This window comes from Staurois parvus, unplaced genomic scaffold, assembly GCF_062004578.1.
Source record: "Staurois parvus isolate SC_StPar_1 unplaced genomic scaffold, SC_StPar_1.0 ptg000257l, whole genome shotgun sequence".
Classification (NCBI taxonomy): Eukaryota; Metazoa; Chordata; class Amphibia; order Anura; family Ranidae; genus Staurois; species Staurois parvus.
This window is the reverse complement of record NW_028318053.1, coordinates 2,289,528-2,307,464: the sequence shown is the minus strand read 5'-3', so window position 1 is coordinate 2,307,464 and position 17,937 is coordinate 2,289,528. Positions and strand designations below refer to the sequence as shown.

The 17,937-nt window shown below is 39.0% G+C and overlaps 1 protein-coding gene across 8 annotated transcripts in view; it reads right to left on the bottom strand.

Moving 5' to 3' along the window:
• Positions 1 to 17,937, bottom strand: part of MSANTD3 (Myb/SANT DNA binding domain containing 3) — a 517,687-nt gene that overhangs the window by 374,293 nt on the left and 125,457 nt on the right. The window lies entirely within an intron of this gene.

Below are 17,937 nucleotides of genomic sequence, written 5' to 3'. Positions count from 1 at the left end.
ATGTAAAAAAAAAAAAAAAATTGCCCCTCCCATGCGCGCACACCTGTGTGCACAAGCCTTGACCCTGTGCCCTTATGTAAACAGCGGTTGCACCATGCATGTGAGGTACTGCCGTGAACGTCAGATCAAGGGCAGTAATTCTAACACCAGACCTCCTCTGTAAATCTAAAATGGTGGCTTTTAAAGGATTTTAAAGCGCTGCCTATGGATATTAAAAATGTTTGCAGTTTGTCGCTATTGAACGGGGCATGCGCATTTTTAAAGCATGTCATGTTTGGTATCTATTTACTCGGCATACCATTATCTTTTACCAAACAATTGGTCAATATATTGTGTTTTTGTGCATTAAAAGTAAAAAAAGTGTATTTTTTTTTTTAAAAATTGCTTTTGAAAAAAAATCGCTGCGCGAGTACTATGTGCCATAAAACATTGTAGTACCCACCATTTTATTCACTAGGGTGTCTGCTTTAAGAAAATATATAATATTTGGGGGTTTAAATTAATTTCCTAGCAAAAAATACTGATTTTTTTTATGTCAACAAAAAGGCTTGGTCTTCAGGTGGTTAAAAGAGTGAATGTGTCACGATATAAGGTCAGGTTCAGAGACCAGTTGCTATAGCAGTAAAAGGCTTACCTGAAACCAGCAGTATAGGTACACCAGCGGATCCCCCTGGGAATGACGCAGGCTCACCTGAGGTGCGGGGTCTAAGTATTAACCGGTATTCACCAGAGCTCCTAATGGTGGAGATGGATTGGGCTGCGTGTTTTTGGAAAATGACAAATATATATATATATATATATATATATATATATATATATATATATATATTTTTTTTTTTTTTTTACACAAAATTGTCACTTAAATGATTTACTGCTCACACATGCCATGGTTATATGTGGAATTACTCCCCAAAATACATTTTGCTACTTCTCCCAAGTATGAGGGTACATGTGAGAGACTTTTTGGCAGTCTAGCCAAGTACAGGACCCCGAAATCCAATAAGCACCTTCAGGCTTTTAAAAGGCTTTATTTCCTCATTACACTTCCAGACTACCTATCACAGAGGCCATGAAATGCCAGGATAGCACCTAACCCCCCCAAATTACCCCTTTTTGGAAAGTAGACGCCCCAAGGAATTTGATAAAAAGCACGGTAAGTATTTTGCAGATCTCATTTGTTGCCACAAGTTTTTGGAAAATGAAAAAAAACAAAAACATTTTTTCTATTTTTTTTATATTTCAAAACCTTGTGAGAAAAAATTAGATCGCAAAATACTCACCATGCCTCTTTTTAAATTCCTTGGGGTGTCTACTTTCCAGAAAGGGGTCATTTGGGGGGGTTTGGGGCTATCCTGGCATGTCAGGGTCTTCGAAACTGTGATAGGTAGTGAGGAAGTATAATGAGGAAGTTATGCACTTTCAGGCTTTCAAAGTGGTCATTGGATTTAAGGCTCCTGTATGTAGCTAGGCTCCCAAAAAGTCTCACACATGTGGTATCCCCATACTCAGTAGAAGTAGCAGAATGTATTTTGGGGTGTAATTCCACATATACCCATGGCTTGTGCGAGAAATAAATAATTTAAATGACAACTTCGTGTAAAAAAAAAAAAGTTTTTGTCATTTTCCAGAAACTTGTGGAAAAAAATAAATCTTCCATGGACTCAATATGCCTCTCAGCAGATAGCTTAGGGTGTCTAATTTCTGAAAAGGGGTCATTTGAGGGTGTTTGTACTATCCTGGTATTTTAGCACCTCAAGAAATGTGATGGGCAGTCAGAAAGTAAAAGCTATGTAAATTCCATTATCTATACCATAGTTTGTAGACGCTATAACTTTCACACAAAGCAATCAATATACACTTATTGGGATTTTTTTTTTTACCAAAAACATGTAGCAGAATACATTTTGGCCTAAATTTATAACTAACTGAGTTTACTATATATTTTTTATAGCTGAAAGTAAAAAATATAGTTTTTCTTCAAAATATTTGTTTTTTTTTTGTTTATAGCATGAAAAATAAAAAGCGCACAGGTGATCAAATACCACCGAAAGAAAGCTCTATTTGTGTGAAAAAAAGGACGTAAATTTCGTTTAGGTGCAGCATTGCATGACCGCGCAATTATCAGTTGAATTAGTGCAGCACCGAGTAGCAAAAAGAGGCCTGGTCATTAAGGGAGGTAAATCCTCAGGAGCTCAAGTGGTTAAACTACCTTCAAAGTTGCACATCTGTACAATGTATAGAACCTGCTGGACTGACATGTATTTTCGAATAAAAAAAACAACAAAAACACCACACGGGGTCCCCTCCCCCAAGCCTTACCAGGCCATTTAGGTCTGGTAAAAATTCAAAAAAGTGCATGGAGTTCCCCCTAAAAGCTATACCAGGCCCTTTAGGACTGGTAAGACTTTTAAGGGGAACCCTACCCCAAAAAATGGGGGGTGGAGGGTGGGGTCCCCCTGAATTCCTACCAGATCCTTGATCCAAGCACAGGCCTGGCAGGGCAGGAAAGGGGGGGGGGTGACTGAGCGCCCACCTCCCTTCCCTGTGGCTTATCAGGCCATGTGCCTTCTGCATGGGGACCGTGTCCCCATGCCGATGGGGCAAGGGCCTCTTCCCCACAACCCTTGCCCGGTAGTTGTGGGGGTCTGTGGGCAGGGGGGGCTCATTAGCATCAGGGTACCCCTTTTAATAAGGGGGCATCCTGATACTGCCCCCCTTGTGAATGAGTAAAGGATACTTGTACCCCTACCCATTCACTAAAGGGTTACATTTAGAAAAAATAAAGGCACCAGACTTCCTTTAATTGAACAAAAAGAAAAAAAAAAAAAAAAACAACAGCACCTTTTGACAAGTTCTTTAACCAGTTACCATCCGCCGTAGAGCAGGTTTACTGCTACAGGGCGAACTTCCTCTGCATAATCACGTATATAAATGTGATCTGCACTCTCGCCGTGTTCATGCCCCCTGGCCCGGCTGTGCTGTGATTGGATACACCACCGATCACTCAGCATATTCAGGCAAATGATGTTTGACCTGGACCTGCTGATCAGCTGTACCGAATCAGAGGTCTTCCTGTGCCTATGTTTACATTACACAGGCACAGGAAATTATGCAATCTTCTCTCCCTGGAGCACATTCCGTTCCAGAGAGAGAAGAAAGCAGATCCATGTGACTAAAAACAGCGCACTGACACAGTAAAAGCACAGCTAGGTCACATTTAACCTCCGCGTTGCCCCTCAGTTAACCCTTTCACTGCCCTGTCACCAGTGTTATTTTTACAGTGTACAGATTTTTTTCTACTGATCACTGTATCAGCATCACAGGTGACTTTAGATAGCGTTAGCATCCCTCCCAGATAGTGTCAGATTACCCACCACTACATCAGTCATCACATTTTACCCTTCGAATGCCAGGAATAGGCTCACATACACAATAAACCTCTATTGCTAATATAGTGTCTGAATGGATTAATATTTTTGAACAGATCAGAATTATACCAGTGTTGACAATAGTGTAGTGTCTCCAAAAATGCAGCTTTAGCAGGATCAGCCCTAACACCTGCCAGTACCTGCATTTGGCCCCTATGCTTAACACCCCCCCTTCTCCCCCAACAAGTGCAGTGTCAGTAGATCACTGTCACTTGATACATTGCACACAAAACTGCAGGGTTAGCAAGAGCAGGCCTGATCTCTGCTAGCACTAGTAGGTACATTTTGGCCAAAATGTCCAATGAAAGGTACAGTAGTGAAGAGGCCTACAGGATTCTGAGTATCACAAGTGTAATAAAAGCGCCACACCCTTAATACTTTAAAGCAGCAATTCCACCTCAAAGAAACCAAATAAATTTCTTAGTGCTATAACTTAAATCAAGGAATGCGCTAAAACCACAAACTATTCCTAATTTAGTGTAGAAACATTAGTGCAAAAGATATATATATATATCTATTATCAATTAATATCAAAAAATATCAAAATTATGTGCAAAACATAAGTAATTTAAATAATTAAATTTGTGAATATAAAAAAAACAAAAATGTCCAATTCTGAATTTCTTCAAATGTCCAAATAAATCCTTTCCAAATTCAGGTGCTCTCAAAGAAATTGTGCCAAAATCCACCACCAAAAGTAAAGTTGGGTAACTCACCAGAGCTCCATGCTGATCAATCTCTAGATCAGCAAAAAACGCTTTTTGCTCTGGGAGCAGATGCAATGAATCAACTTCTCAGGTGTGATGATCAATAGCTACACATTCATCCATAAGGTAGGTATCCACCACTCAATATAATGGTTCCAGGAGCATTATATCACTCTCTCTTTTTATATCTCTCCACCGAGGTCATGTTTGGGAATGAAAGAAAAATCATGGTGCAGCCAGTTTTTTTATAAAAGTATCCAACAATTTAATAAAGATTTACACTCACAAAAAGGGTGTCTTCACCGACACCAGTATAACAGCATAAAACAGCAAATGGTATAACAGTCTCCTGTTCCCCGTACACTCACTACAGCGCTCGTGACTTAATTTTCTCCACAAACGTCAGCATCCAGTAAGCCCTACTAGTTTCGTCATGAATGACGTCTTCAAGGGGCGGTCTGGATGCAGACGTCGGCTCCTCTCTAATATACCACCCGCACTCTGCATTGCTGAGCAGCTTAACCAATCACATTAACAACTCCATGAATATGCATCTCCAATTACAGAATGTTAAGGCGAAGCAGCACAATCTCCAAACAAGCTTCCAACCTCGTCTTACACCCTGCAATTTCTTTTTTACAAAACATCCACAAATATCACAGGCCATATAACAGCATCAAAATACTAAAAAAGCAGCATAAAATGTTAACATCGTCCATTTAAAGGGCCATACCCACATTAAAGAAGAACTCTACAATCAAAATTTATATATATAAAAAAAATACAATATGTGTAAAAAAATACATAAAATATCTCTAAAAAATACAAACCAAAAACTATACATAAAATGAAACAAGTAATCCTCCTTTATATATCAAAAAATTCCTTCACAATCCCCATATATCACAAATTCTGTTTTTTTCTTTTTTCTTAACCCAAAGCATGTAGAATATCCAAGAAGTATTCTTTCAAAAGTTTGTCAAAAAACAGTTAAGATCAATATCTATATTCATACCTTTTGGTTTTAAACAGTCCAATTCATATATCCAATATGTTTCCTTCTTTGATATTTCTTTAATCATATCAGACCCCTTCCAATGCTCATTAATTTTTTCAATGCCATAAAAAATTGCTAAACTTGGGTCACTATTATGTTTTAATTTAAAATGCTTCGACACACTATGTTTTTCAAAACCTTTTTTTATATTATTTAAATGTTCTGCAATCCTCGTCTTCAAATGTCTCCCTGTTCTTCCTACGTATTGGAGGCGACACGGGCACTCCAAAACATAGATCACATGTGTTGAATTACATGAGATAAACGAGTCGATATTATATTCTTTGTTAGTTGTACTTGAGCAGAACTTTTTCTTACTTTTACTCAAAGCCTTATTCGCTGTTTTACATGCTTTACATTTTTTACAGTGAAAAAAACCTTTTAGACCCGGAAAAAAATTTTTCTTTATATTAGGGGGATCTAAAATATTATGGACTATCTTTGTTTTCAGAGATCTATTTTTTCTATAGATAAATTTTGGTCTCTGGGGAATAATTTCTCTCAATACTTCATCTTTCAAAAGTATGGGCCAATATTTTTTAACAATTCCTTCTATGATCTTATATTGATTATTGAAATTTGTAATAAATGAGATATCGAAACCTTCATTTTTTTCTTTCTTATCAAGCAAAAGCCTCTTCCTATCTTTTTTATCAATCAAATCCCTTTCAGAAACCAAAAAAGATCTATTATACCCTTTTTCCTGCGAATCTATCTATTAACATTTCTGTTTGATCAAAAAAGTCTTTTTGTAAACTACAATTTCTTTTTATCCTTGTGAATTGACTTCTTGGGGTACTATATAACCATCTCGGATGATGTCCACTCGAGACGGGAATATAACTATTTTTGTCAACATCCTTGAAAAAAGTCTTTGTCCAAATACAACCTTCATGTTTATACAATATCAAATCTAAAAAATTAATACTATTGAAATCACTAGTCATCGTGAATTTCAAACTATAGCGGTTCTCATTGATCACCACCAAAAAGTTTTCCAAATCTTCAAAAGAACCTCTCCAAATCATCACAATATCATCTATATAGCGCCTGTATAGCGCTATTTCAGGCCATTTTTCAAAGATATTTTCTTCTTCCCATTTGTCCATAACTATGTTCGCTACACTAGGGGCATATTTTGCGCCCATAGCAACCCCTTTACACTGTTGAAAATACTTTCCACCGTACCAAAAAAAATTATTCGACATAGCGAACTCTAACAGTTCAATAATAAATCTCCTTTGAGTTCTTTTAATCTTAGATTTATATTTCAATGCCCATTTTATTGCTGTGATCGCATCTTTTTGATTTATACTTGTATATAATGATTCAACATCGATCGTTACCAACAGGCAATTTTCAATATTTTTCACCGATTCCAAAATCTCAATTAATTCTCCACTATCTCTCAAAAATGACCGATTTTTCTTTACAATTGGTTGCAGAAATGAATCTATGTATTCACCTAACCGAGCAAAAATGGAGTCGATCCCACTTACGATCGGCCTCCCTGGGGGTTTTTTCTTATCTTTATGTAATTTGGGTAAATAATATATCGTGGGAATCTTAGGATTTTTTATATATAAATATCTTGCTTCTTTTTCATTCAGGACTCCTACTTCTTTTCCTTTATTAAGCAAAAGTTTTAAATGACTTCTGAGTTTTTTTGTGGGATTTGACAGTAAAATTTTATACGTATCCTCAATGCTTAACAACCTATTCATTTCCATTAAATAATCACTTTTATTTAAAATTACTATGCTGCCTCCTTTATCCGCACTTCTAATGACAACATCCTTTCTCTTTTCTAGTTCTTTTATACCTTGGATAATGTCATTAGAAGTATAATATTTATTTTTTAAAACCACATTTTTTATATCTGTCTCAACCATTTTTTTTTTTTTTTTTTATAAAAACCTCTAAAAATTCGTTGCCTTTATTCTTAGGGTTGAAAGTCGATGCATTTCTTAGTTTACTATGTTCAAACCTAGACTCAACATTTTTCTTCCCCCCCTTCTCATCTTTATTATTTAACGCAAAAAACTTTTTAATATTTAACTTTCTCACGAACTTCTGTATATCGATATAAATATCGAATTTATTGGCATTTACTCTTGGGATGTATTTTAAACCTAAATCCAATACCTTTATTTCATTTTCTGTTAAAACTGCATCACTTAAATTAACAATACCATTGCCTAAAGATTTCTTTTCCTTTTCTTTTCGTTTTCCCCCTCTCTTTCCTCTATACCTACACCATTTTTTTCTTTCCCATACATTTCTTGCTCTTTCCAATCCCTGTATTGAGGACTGTAACTCTTCCCCTCTAATTCCCAGCCTCTGTAGGGGACCTGAACATAGTTATGGACAAATGGGAAGAAGAAAATATCTTTGAAAAATGGCCTGAAATAGCGCTATACAGGCGCTATATAGATGATATTGTGATGATTTGGAGAGGTTCTTTTGAAGATTTGGAAAACTTTTTGGTGGTGATCAATGAGAACCGCTATAGTTTGAAATTCACGATGACTAGTGATTTCAATAGTATTAATTTTTTAGATTTGATATTGTATAAACATGAAGATTGTATTTGGACAAAGACTTTTTTCAAGGATGTTGACAAAAATAGTTATATTCCCGTCTCGAGTGGACATCATCCGAGATGGTTATATAGTACCCCAAGAAGTCAATTCACAAGGATAAAAAGAAATTGTAGTTTACAAAAAGACTTTTTTGATCAAACAGAAATGTTAATAGATAGATTCGCAGAAAAAGGGTATAATAGATCTTTTTTGGTTTCTGAAAGGGATTTGATTGATAAAAAAGATAGGAAGAGGCTTTTGCTTGATAAGAAAGAAAAAAATGAAGGTTTCGATATCTCATTTATTACAAATTTCAATAATCAATATAAGATCATAGAAGGAATTGTTAAAAAATATTGGCCCATACTTTTGAAAGATGAAGTATTGAGAGAAATTATTCCCCAGAGACCAAAATTTATCTATAGAAAAAATAGATCTCTGAAAACAAAGATAGTCCATAATATTTTAGATCCCCCTAATATAAAGAAAAATTTTTTTCCGGGTCTAAAAGGTTTTTTTCACTGTAAAAAATGTAAAGCATGTAAAACAGCGAATAAGGCTTTGAGTAAAAGTAAGAAAAAGTTCTGCTCAAGTACAACTAACAAAGAATATAATATCGACTCGTTTATCTCATGTAATTCAACACATGTGATCTATGTTTTGGAGTGCCCGTGTCGCCTCCAATACGTAGGAAGAACAGGGAGACATTTGAAGACGAGGATTGCAGAACATTTAAATAATATAAAAAAAGGTTTTGAAAAACATAGTGTGTCGAAGCATTTTAAATTAAAACATAATAGTGACCCAAGTTTAGCAATTTTTTATGGCATTGAAAAAATTAATGAGCATTGGAAGGGGTCTGATATGATTAAAGAAATATCAAAGAAGGAAACATATTGGATATATGAATTGGACTGTTTAAAACCAAAAGGTATGAATATAGATATTGATCTTAACTGTTTTTTGACAAACTTTTGAAAGAATACTTCTTGGATATTCTACATGCTTTGGGTTAAGAAAAAAGAAAAAAACAGAATTTGTGATATATGGGGATTGTGAAGGAATTTTTTGATATATAAAGGATGATTACTTGTTTCATTTTATGTATAGTTTTTGGTTTGTATTTTTTAGAGATATTTTATGTATTTTTTTACACATATTGTATTTTTTTTATATATATAAATTTTGATTGTAGAGTTCTTCTTTAATGTGGGTATGGCCCTTTAAATGGACGATGTTAACATTTTATGCTGCTTTTTTAGTATTTTGATGCTGTTATATGGCCTGTGATATTTGTGGATGTTTTGTAAAAAAGAAATTGCAGGGTGTAAGACGAGGTTGGAAGCTTGTTTGGAGATTGTGCTGCTTCGCCTTAACATTCTGTAATTGGAGATGCATATTCATGGAGTTGTTAATGTGATTGGTTAAGCTGCTCAGCAATGCAGAGTGCGGGTGGTATATTAGAGAGGAGCCGACGTCTGCATCCAGACCGCCCCTTGAAGACGTCATTCATGACGAAACTAGTAGGGCTTACTGGATGCTGACGTTTGTGGAGAAAATTAAGTCACGAGCGCTGTAGTGAGTGTACGGGGAACAGGAGACTGTTATACCATTTGCTGTTTTATGCTGTTATACTGGTGTCGGTGAAGACACCCTTTTTGTGAGTGTAAATCTTTATTAAATTGTTGGATACTTTTATAAAAAAACTGGCTGCACCATGATTTTTCGCTTTCATTCCCAAACATGACCTCGGTGGAGAGATATAAAAAGAGAGAGTGATATAATGCTCCTGGAACCATTATATTGAGTGGTGGATACCTACCTTATGGATGAATGTGTAGCTATTGATCATCACACCTGAGAAGTTGATTCATTGCATCTGCTCCCAGAGCAAAAAGCGTTTTTTGCTGATCTAGAGATTGATCAGCATGGAGCTCTGGTGAGTTACCCAACTTTACTTTTGGTGGTGGATTTTGGCACAATTTCTTTGAGAGCACCTGAATTTGGAAAGGATTTATTTGGACATTTGAAGAAATTCAGAATTGGACATTTTTGTTTTTTTTATATTCACAAATTTAATTATTTAAATTACTTATGTTTTGCACATAATTTTGATATTTTTTGATATTAATTGATAATAGATATATATATATCTTTTGCACTAATGTTTCTACACTAAATTAGGAATAGTTTGTGGTTTTAGCGCATTCCTTGATTTAAGTTATAGGATTCTGAGTATGTCAGATGAGAGCGAAGTAGAAGCCTCACTGATAGAATCAGGCTCAGAATACGAACCTGTAGAGAAGCGGCATAAAAAATAGCAGTATGACAGGTGCAATACTGCTCACACAGAGTGGTTATTAGAAAATTCAAGCAGAATAATGTAATTAGTAATTACAAAAAAGTTTTATTCGATCACATGGATCATACGGAGGTTAGACAGAGACATGGTAAACAAGTCATCATAAAATCACTAAATTAAAAACATTCGGCGTCTCCAGATCTAATAGTTATTCGGCAATCAGGAATCCACATAAGGCAATGAAGTTCCTAACTACTTGATAAAAGAATTTTCATATTTTCCATACGGTATCTGCATAGGGAGAACATTCTTCAAAAAATTGTTTTGGTAACCACCACAGTGAATAGAATGACCTCCTGAAATGGAAAACCAGAAAAGAAAGTATCATAGTAGAGGGAACAAAAAAAGGATATATGCACTAACCATATGCAATAACAGAACAACCCCATAACAGGTATATATGTTATTCCATTACCTTCTCATAAACTTGACCATCATGAAAAGGATGGATATATGGCCTTCATGGGTAACCACCCCAAATGGAAATGTATCCACAGTAGTGATTCTAAAAGTGTATAAATATGAGACATAAATATCAAGCTACCAGCAAACCTGAATGGGACTAAAATAAGGGTAAAAGTCTTTAAATATTACCATACAAAAGATCAAGGGGACTCCTCCTCACTTGAAGTAAGATCAGGTCTGGATGAAAAAGTGAATATGGGGGTGGGAAGCCAGGTGGTTAATGTATAGAGTCCAGACTGGTTGATACAGTCTATGTATATTTAAATATATAGACCCAAATCTGGGTTTCCAAAAATTGCTCAATAATGAGAAAGTAGTACGGTTCCTTAAAAATATATATGAGACTGTTTTTGCACGCCACAACACATATAAAGTGTATTGTATACGTATTCCTCCAATAGGAGTTCAAAAAATTCCCCAAAACTGAGGTAAATAGGCACAGGATTTCCAAAATGTGAGGGTATATTACCCGTATATATAGATAGTACGAAAGCCTAATTTAGCCAAACGGCTACAAACTTGCCACCGGTGGAAGTAGGCTGTGACTCAAAGTTGCCATGTGCGGGCTGCTTAAGATGATGTCCTCATCAAAATTTGAATGTCTCCTGCCTTTCCAGTGTGGAGCTGAAGCAAACCACTTCTTCCTTCCTCGTGGGCACCGCGCCCTATGGAGACGCCGAGCTTAATGATGTCATCACGTTGACGCGTTTCGTCCGCCAATTACCGCAGACATCGTCAGAGAGAAGCGGCACCCTGACAGATAGCTCAGACGATGGAGTAGAGGTCCCTGCTAAGGTCAGGGATACCTGACCCTGTTTCTGGGTTGCTGAGGTGTTTCAATTGCAGGATGATTCTCATATGCAGCAAAGTGCCAGTACTAATGCCGCTCTATCTTTTAATGAACCGTCAAGCACCAGCAGCCTAGGGCAACCTGGTATTTTACATGCCAGCACTGCAGTATCACTTGGTGATGTGGTGAGTCCCATAAGTGCAGTACACGCTGGTACGATGGCTAGCACAAGTAGTGTCCCGCAGCCACCGAGAATTTGAACACAGGCCCATAGAGCCCATTGTGTCCTTTCAAATGTGCTCACAAATCCTGATTGGCAGCCAACAAATTTTGCAGCACCCGTACTTCCCCCATTCACTGCCCAACCCGGAATTCAGGTGGAAACAGCAAATTTAACTACTCACCTTAATTTATTGGGCCATTTTTCACAGAAGATCTGTATAGATTGATTGTGGATCAAAGCAATTTATACGCACAACAATTTATCGCCACCAACTCAATTTCAAACCTTTCCAGACTATTTGCATAGAAACCTATTATGGTTTCTGAATTTAAAATTTTTTTGGGCCTAACCCTAAACATGGGCATTACAAAAAAAAATGATTTGCGGTTGTATTGGTCCACAGACCTGATTCATCATATGCCTGTGTTCTATGCTGCCTTGGCCAGGCATAGATAAGAGAATATAATGATATTTCTGCATTTCAGTGATAACACACTGTCGTCTTTGGGGTGACCTTGAATATGACCAGCTCCACAAAATTTGGCCCCTCATTATTATTATACAGTATTTATAAAGCGCCAAAAGTTCACTTAGCGCTGTACATTACAAACATAAATCACCTTAACTAGAAATTTGCAGATGTGTATACTCCCTAGCAAAACATCTGCATTGATGAGTCCCTCCATTTTTTCCCCAGCAAGTGCGCCAGATATGGGCTCAAAATGTATAAGACCTCTAAGAAGGCAACAGGCTATTTATGTAATTTTCAGATTTACGAGGAAAAAGATCCTCCCAGATGCCCAGACTACATGGGGAGCAGTGGCAAGATACTTTTGGGACTTGGTGTCACCCTTTTTCCATATGGGGTGCTACTTATACGAGGACAATTTTTATACAAGCGTGCCACTATTTAGACATTTGTACAATCTTGGAATTGACGCATGTTGCATGTGCAACCTAATTTCCGGGGCTTCCCCCAATGGATTGTAAATGCCCATCTTAGAAAGGGGGAGAAAGCCTGCTTGAAAAATTATGAAAATGACAAACGGGATGTTTTCGTCCTGTCTTCCATTCACACAGACACGACCATCCAAAGTGCCACGGCAGCCTGAAAAGCCCCTCTGTGTCCACGACTATAACCTTAACATGGGAGGGGTGGACTTCAATGACTAGATGATGAAGCCGTACTTAGTTTCCAGTAAAGCCAGATGCTGGTACAAAAAAAGTTTCTTTATTTCAATTGGCTCTGTATAATGCTTTTGTGCTTTATAAAGTAACTGGAAGAAATGGATTGCTCCTAAAACTTCAGGAACGAGATCATCACGGCCCATTTGTATCCAGAAGCTATGGCCCAAACACCCAACACAGATGCAGTGAGCCAGGTGCATGAGAGGCATTTTCCTGAGGCCATTCCTGGTACCCCAGCCCAAAGGACACCCCAAAAAAGATGTTGTGTCTGTAGCAGACACAGAATTAGGCATGACACCTGCTTTTTTTGTCCCTCCTGTCCTGGCCAACCTGGTCTCTGCCTCAAGGACTGCTTCTGTCGCTATCACACACTAGTGGAGCATTAGTATAGGGTACAGAACAGCACAGTCAAGGGCACATATATACACAAGGTCTCGAAAGATGTTAGATAGGAAACTGGCTATCGCATTTTGAGAGACTTTAACATCTGGATGTTACAGTTTAAAAAAAAAGTTTAAAAAAATTAAAGTAGAAAAAAAATATGAAAAATTAAAACAAAAATTAAAAACTAAAATAGTTGTAGTCTTACTGTTTTATTGTTAAACATTGCTGTTTTCTTTGCAAGAATGCAGTTTAGCTAGAGCATTGATCTGTTTAGTGTGACAGCAACAGGGTCTTCTCAGAATATGTCAGTGTGTGAAGCGCTGTTGAATTAGATTTTTCATTCACAGTTAAGAAAACATATATGCCCAAGCATGGGAGCCTGGGGTGGTCAGTGGGTGGATCACTCCTATGCTTCGAAATATATTTAAAAAAAAAATGTTTAGCAGAGATTTCTTCATCCACATCGATCAATGTGAATAGAGAAATCTGTTAGGCTCTTCTTTTTTTCATTCAGCCCATGGTCTGAATGAAAAAAAAAAAACAACATTTCATCTATGCCCAGCATTAGAAGTGGGTAGATGCAGGGTGGTATATTCTAATGGTGGGCATACCATACACTTTTTGGCAGAGATTTCTTCTCAGTCCACAAGCTGCATAAATAAAAAAAACATAACCCAACAAGGACCAGCGATGTACTGGTAGATCACTAGACTGAGTGGTTATACCAGGATGAGCTGGTATCGTTTTTTTTCAGCCAGCAATTCACTTTTTTGTCACAGTAATCCTAGTGGCTAATTAGCCACAGGATTGCTTTTACAGACAGCGAGAGGAGATGTCCCCCCCCCCCCCCCCCGCTGCCTTCCACAACTTTCTCTGGTAGTCCTGTGCCATCGGGGAACCTGAGAATGCAGCCGGCATTTCTGCATGCTGACCATAGAGCTGACTGGAGACCGGAATGGCGCCAATCATCTCTGTAGTCTAAGAAATCAGGAGCTACAAGCATTTCATCACTTCGGTTTCACCGGATATAAACAGTGCCATTTTTAAATTGGGAAAGCATCTAAATACACAGATCTTGGTGACATCAGATGATTTAAGGGCAAAGGAGATATCTAGATTCTAATAGACCCCAAATTTTTCACAAAAGAATACCTGGCACTGTCTATCATTTCTATCATAGGGGATATTTACATTCCCTGTGATAACAATAAAAAAAAAATGAAAGGGACAGTGTAAAAAAAAAAAAAAAATGGCAACGGCGTACGCGAGCATTGGCCCTGTGCTGGTATGTAAAGAGCAGTTGCACCATGCATGTGAGGTATTGCAGCAAACATCAGATCTAGCACCAGACCTCCTGTGCAAATCTAAATGGCTAAATGGTAGCCTGTAAAGGCTTTTAAAGTGTCGCCTATGGATATTAAAAATGTATGTAGTTTGTCAGAGCATGTCATGTTTGGTATCTATTTACTTGGCATACCATCATCTTTTATATTTTAGCAAACAATTGCCCAATATATTGTGTTTTTGTGCATTAAAATAAAAAAAAAGTTTTGTTTGAAAAATTGCTGCGCAAGTACTATGTGACATAAAAAATTGCAATACCCACCATTTTATTCTCTAGGGTATCTGCTTTGAAAAAATATATGTCTGGGGGTTCAAAGTAATTTTCTAGCAAAAAAATATTGATGTTACCATGTGAACAAAAAGTGTCAGAAAAGGCTTGGCCTTCAAGTGGTTAGAAGAGCGAGTGATGTGTGGCATAAGCGTCTAATGCTGAGCATAAAATTCCAAGTTAACAAAACACCCCCCCAAATGACACCTTTTTGGAAAGTAGACACCCTAAACTATTTGTTGAGAGGCATGTGGAGTCAACAGAATTTATTTTTTTGAACAATGACAAAAAAAAGTTTTTCACACAAAGTTGACACTTAAATGATATATTGCTCACCCATGCCATGGGTAGATGTGGAATTACTCCCCAAAAATACATTCTGCTAATTCTCCTGAGTATGGGGATACCACGTGTGAGAGACTTTTAGGCAGTCTAGTCGTGTACAGGACCCCAGAATCCAATAAGCACCTTCAGGCTTTTAAAAGACTTTTGTTCCTCATTACACTTCCAGAGACCCTGAAATGCCAGAATAGTACAACCCCCCCCCCCAAATTACCCCTTTTTTTGTTTTGTTTATAGCAATTGTCAATCTAGCACAGCACCGTATAGTAAAAAATGGCTTAACTTCCAGTATCTATACCATAGGTTTGTAGATGCTATAACTTTCATATAAACCAATTACTATACATTTATTGGGATTTTTTTTTTTACCAAAGTCATGTAGCAAAATACATTTGGCCTACATTTATGATGAAATTTGAGTTTATTGGATGAGAAACTTTTTTGTATACAGCGCATAAATAAAAAATCCAGAAGTGATCAAATACCACCAAAAGAAAAGTTCTATTTTTGTGAAAAAAAGGACATAAATTTAGTTTGGGTATAGCATTGCATGACCGTGAAATTATTCACTGAAATAGCGCAGCGCCAAATAGCAAAACATGGCCTGGTCAGGAAGGGAGGCTTAATCTTCCGGAGGGCAAGTGGTTGATTAAAAAAAAAAAAAGCCAAAACAATGGTTGCACTGTTTTAATCAATCACGAGGTCCAGCATTGTTTCGATGACACTGACTCGTCGAAATTAAAAAAAAACCTGACGGCCACTGACCTTTCTGCACCGCCGAGTACTCGCTGCAATCTGAAATTTGCCGGTCAAATGTAAACAATTGGGTGGAGCTAGTGATTACATCATTAGCCCCACCCAACTGTGCTGTGATGAGGTGCATTGCTTTGGCCAATCACGGCTCTTACAATGCACTGCATTGTGGGGCACTCAGTGGCCGAACGCCCTTACCGCCCTTACGTTTGACTCGTACATCAAGCCCATCCCTAGTTATTACCTATTGAGAAATGCCAGGATTCCATGGAAAAAATTATGTCACTAGTGTGTATGTGGACATTGTATTAAGATCATATAAAGGTGGTATAGTGGTTACACACCAAAGATTTTAATAAATTAATATGGAATACGCTGGAAATACACATGTTGGAAGGAAGATCTAATGCGTATGCCACTGGGTTAACCCTATGGAGTATGCGGAAAGGCCTAGTATACCGAGGTGCCAGTTTTAGTGAGGTAACACGGAGTCGGTGGTTAAGGAAAGACAGCCAAGACCCTCTCCCCAACTTGGTAGGAGGGTGCAGGTAGGAAACTATGGTTAGCATGGAGTTTGCCAGAATTTTTTGCAAGGTTTGCAAGAATTCTTGGATCTGAACCTAAAGCAGAGGTGATGAGGTTTTCCAGGAGGAGAATGGATTTGAGAAGCCAGAATTTTCTCACCCAAAGGTGAATGGAGACTAGTGAGAATAGTGGCCAATATGCGGTACGGAGGTATCACAGGAGCAGGAACAGACTCCATTTTGTAAGAAGAGGAAAACTGCCACAATAATTCATCTGCCCTTATATTCTTCTTACCAGGTAAGAATGAGACTATGTAATTGTCAGGGCTCCGGGGTATGACGAGAGGTATGTGACTGACGCAGGGAAACGCAGGCTTCAGATATGTTATAAACAATATAATTTATTAACACTAACAATGCAAACATAAACGCAGTGCAATACTAAAACATAACACAGTGCAAACGAACCAAACCAAACTACCCACAGATAACAGTACATACAATGCAAGTGTCGTCAGGCGGGCCGGGTCAATAACAATCGGGCAGGTAGGTACAGGGGGAGCAAGCGGAGAATGGTCGGGGTCACAAGCCAGGTTCAGCAGGTAGCAGGCAGCGTGGTACAGAGGGTCGGGCAGAGGGATAGTCAGGAACGAGCCGGGGTCAGAGCAGGAGAGGGTCAGCGTAATCAGAACAGGCAGAGTTTGGCAACAAGGAAACGTACTAGCAGGACACAGGAACAGGAATGCAGGATTACAAGATACAGGGCCAAAGGAAAAACACACGCACCAAGGCAAAGACTGCAGGTCTGGCCATCACTTAAATACACCTGCCTTTGCAGTTTCAGGTGTTTGGCTGGCTGCAGGGTTGAGTCCCTGATTGCTGGGAGCACCCGCTGGCCAGCCCTGGTACTGCAGCCCACAAGGCAGGTGAGTCCCACCATTACTGGCAAGTCCATTCCTAACAATACCCCCCCCCCTCAAGGAGCGGCCTCAGAACGCTCCAAACAGTCCTAGCTGGGCAAAATGTTCCACCGCCCGGGTCTTTTAACTGGCAGGATATCAAAGACTGGCACATAGGGCAGGACTCCGGGCAGAGGCACATCGGGCTGGACTCCGGGCAGAGGCACATCGGGCTGGACTCCGGGCAGAGGCACATCGGGCTGGACTCCGGGCAGAGGCACATCGGGCTGGACTCCGGGCAGAGGCACATCGGGCTGGACTCCGGGCAGAGGCACATCGGGCTGGACTCCGGGCAGAGGCACATCGGGCTGGACTCCGGGCAGAGGCACATCGGGCTGGACTCCGGGCAGAGGCACATCGGGCTGGACTCCGGGCAGAGGCACATCGGGCTGGACTCCGGGCAGAGGCACATCAGGCTGGGCCCCCAGGCGGGGCGACAGGCACCGGGCCCCCAGGCGGGGCGACAGGCACCGGGCCCCCAGGCGGGGCGACAGGCACCGGGCCCCCAGGCGGGGCGACAGGCACCGGGCCCCCAGGCGGGGCGACGGGCCTCGGGCCCCC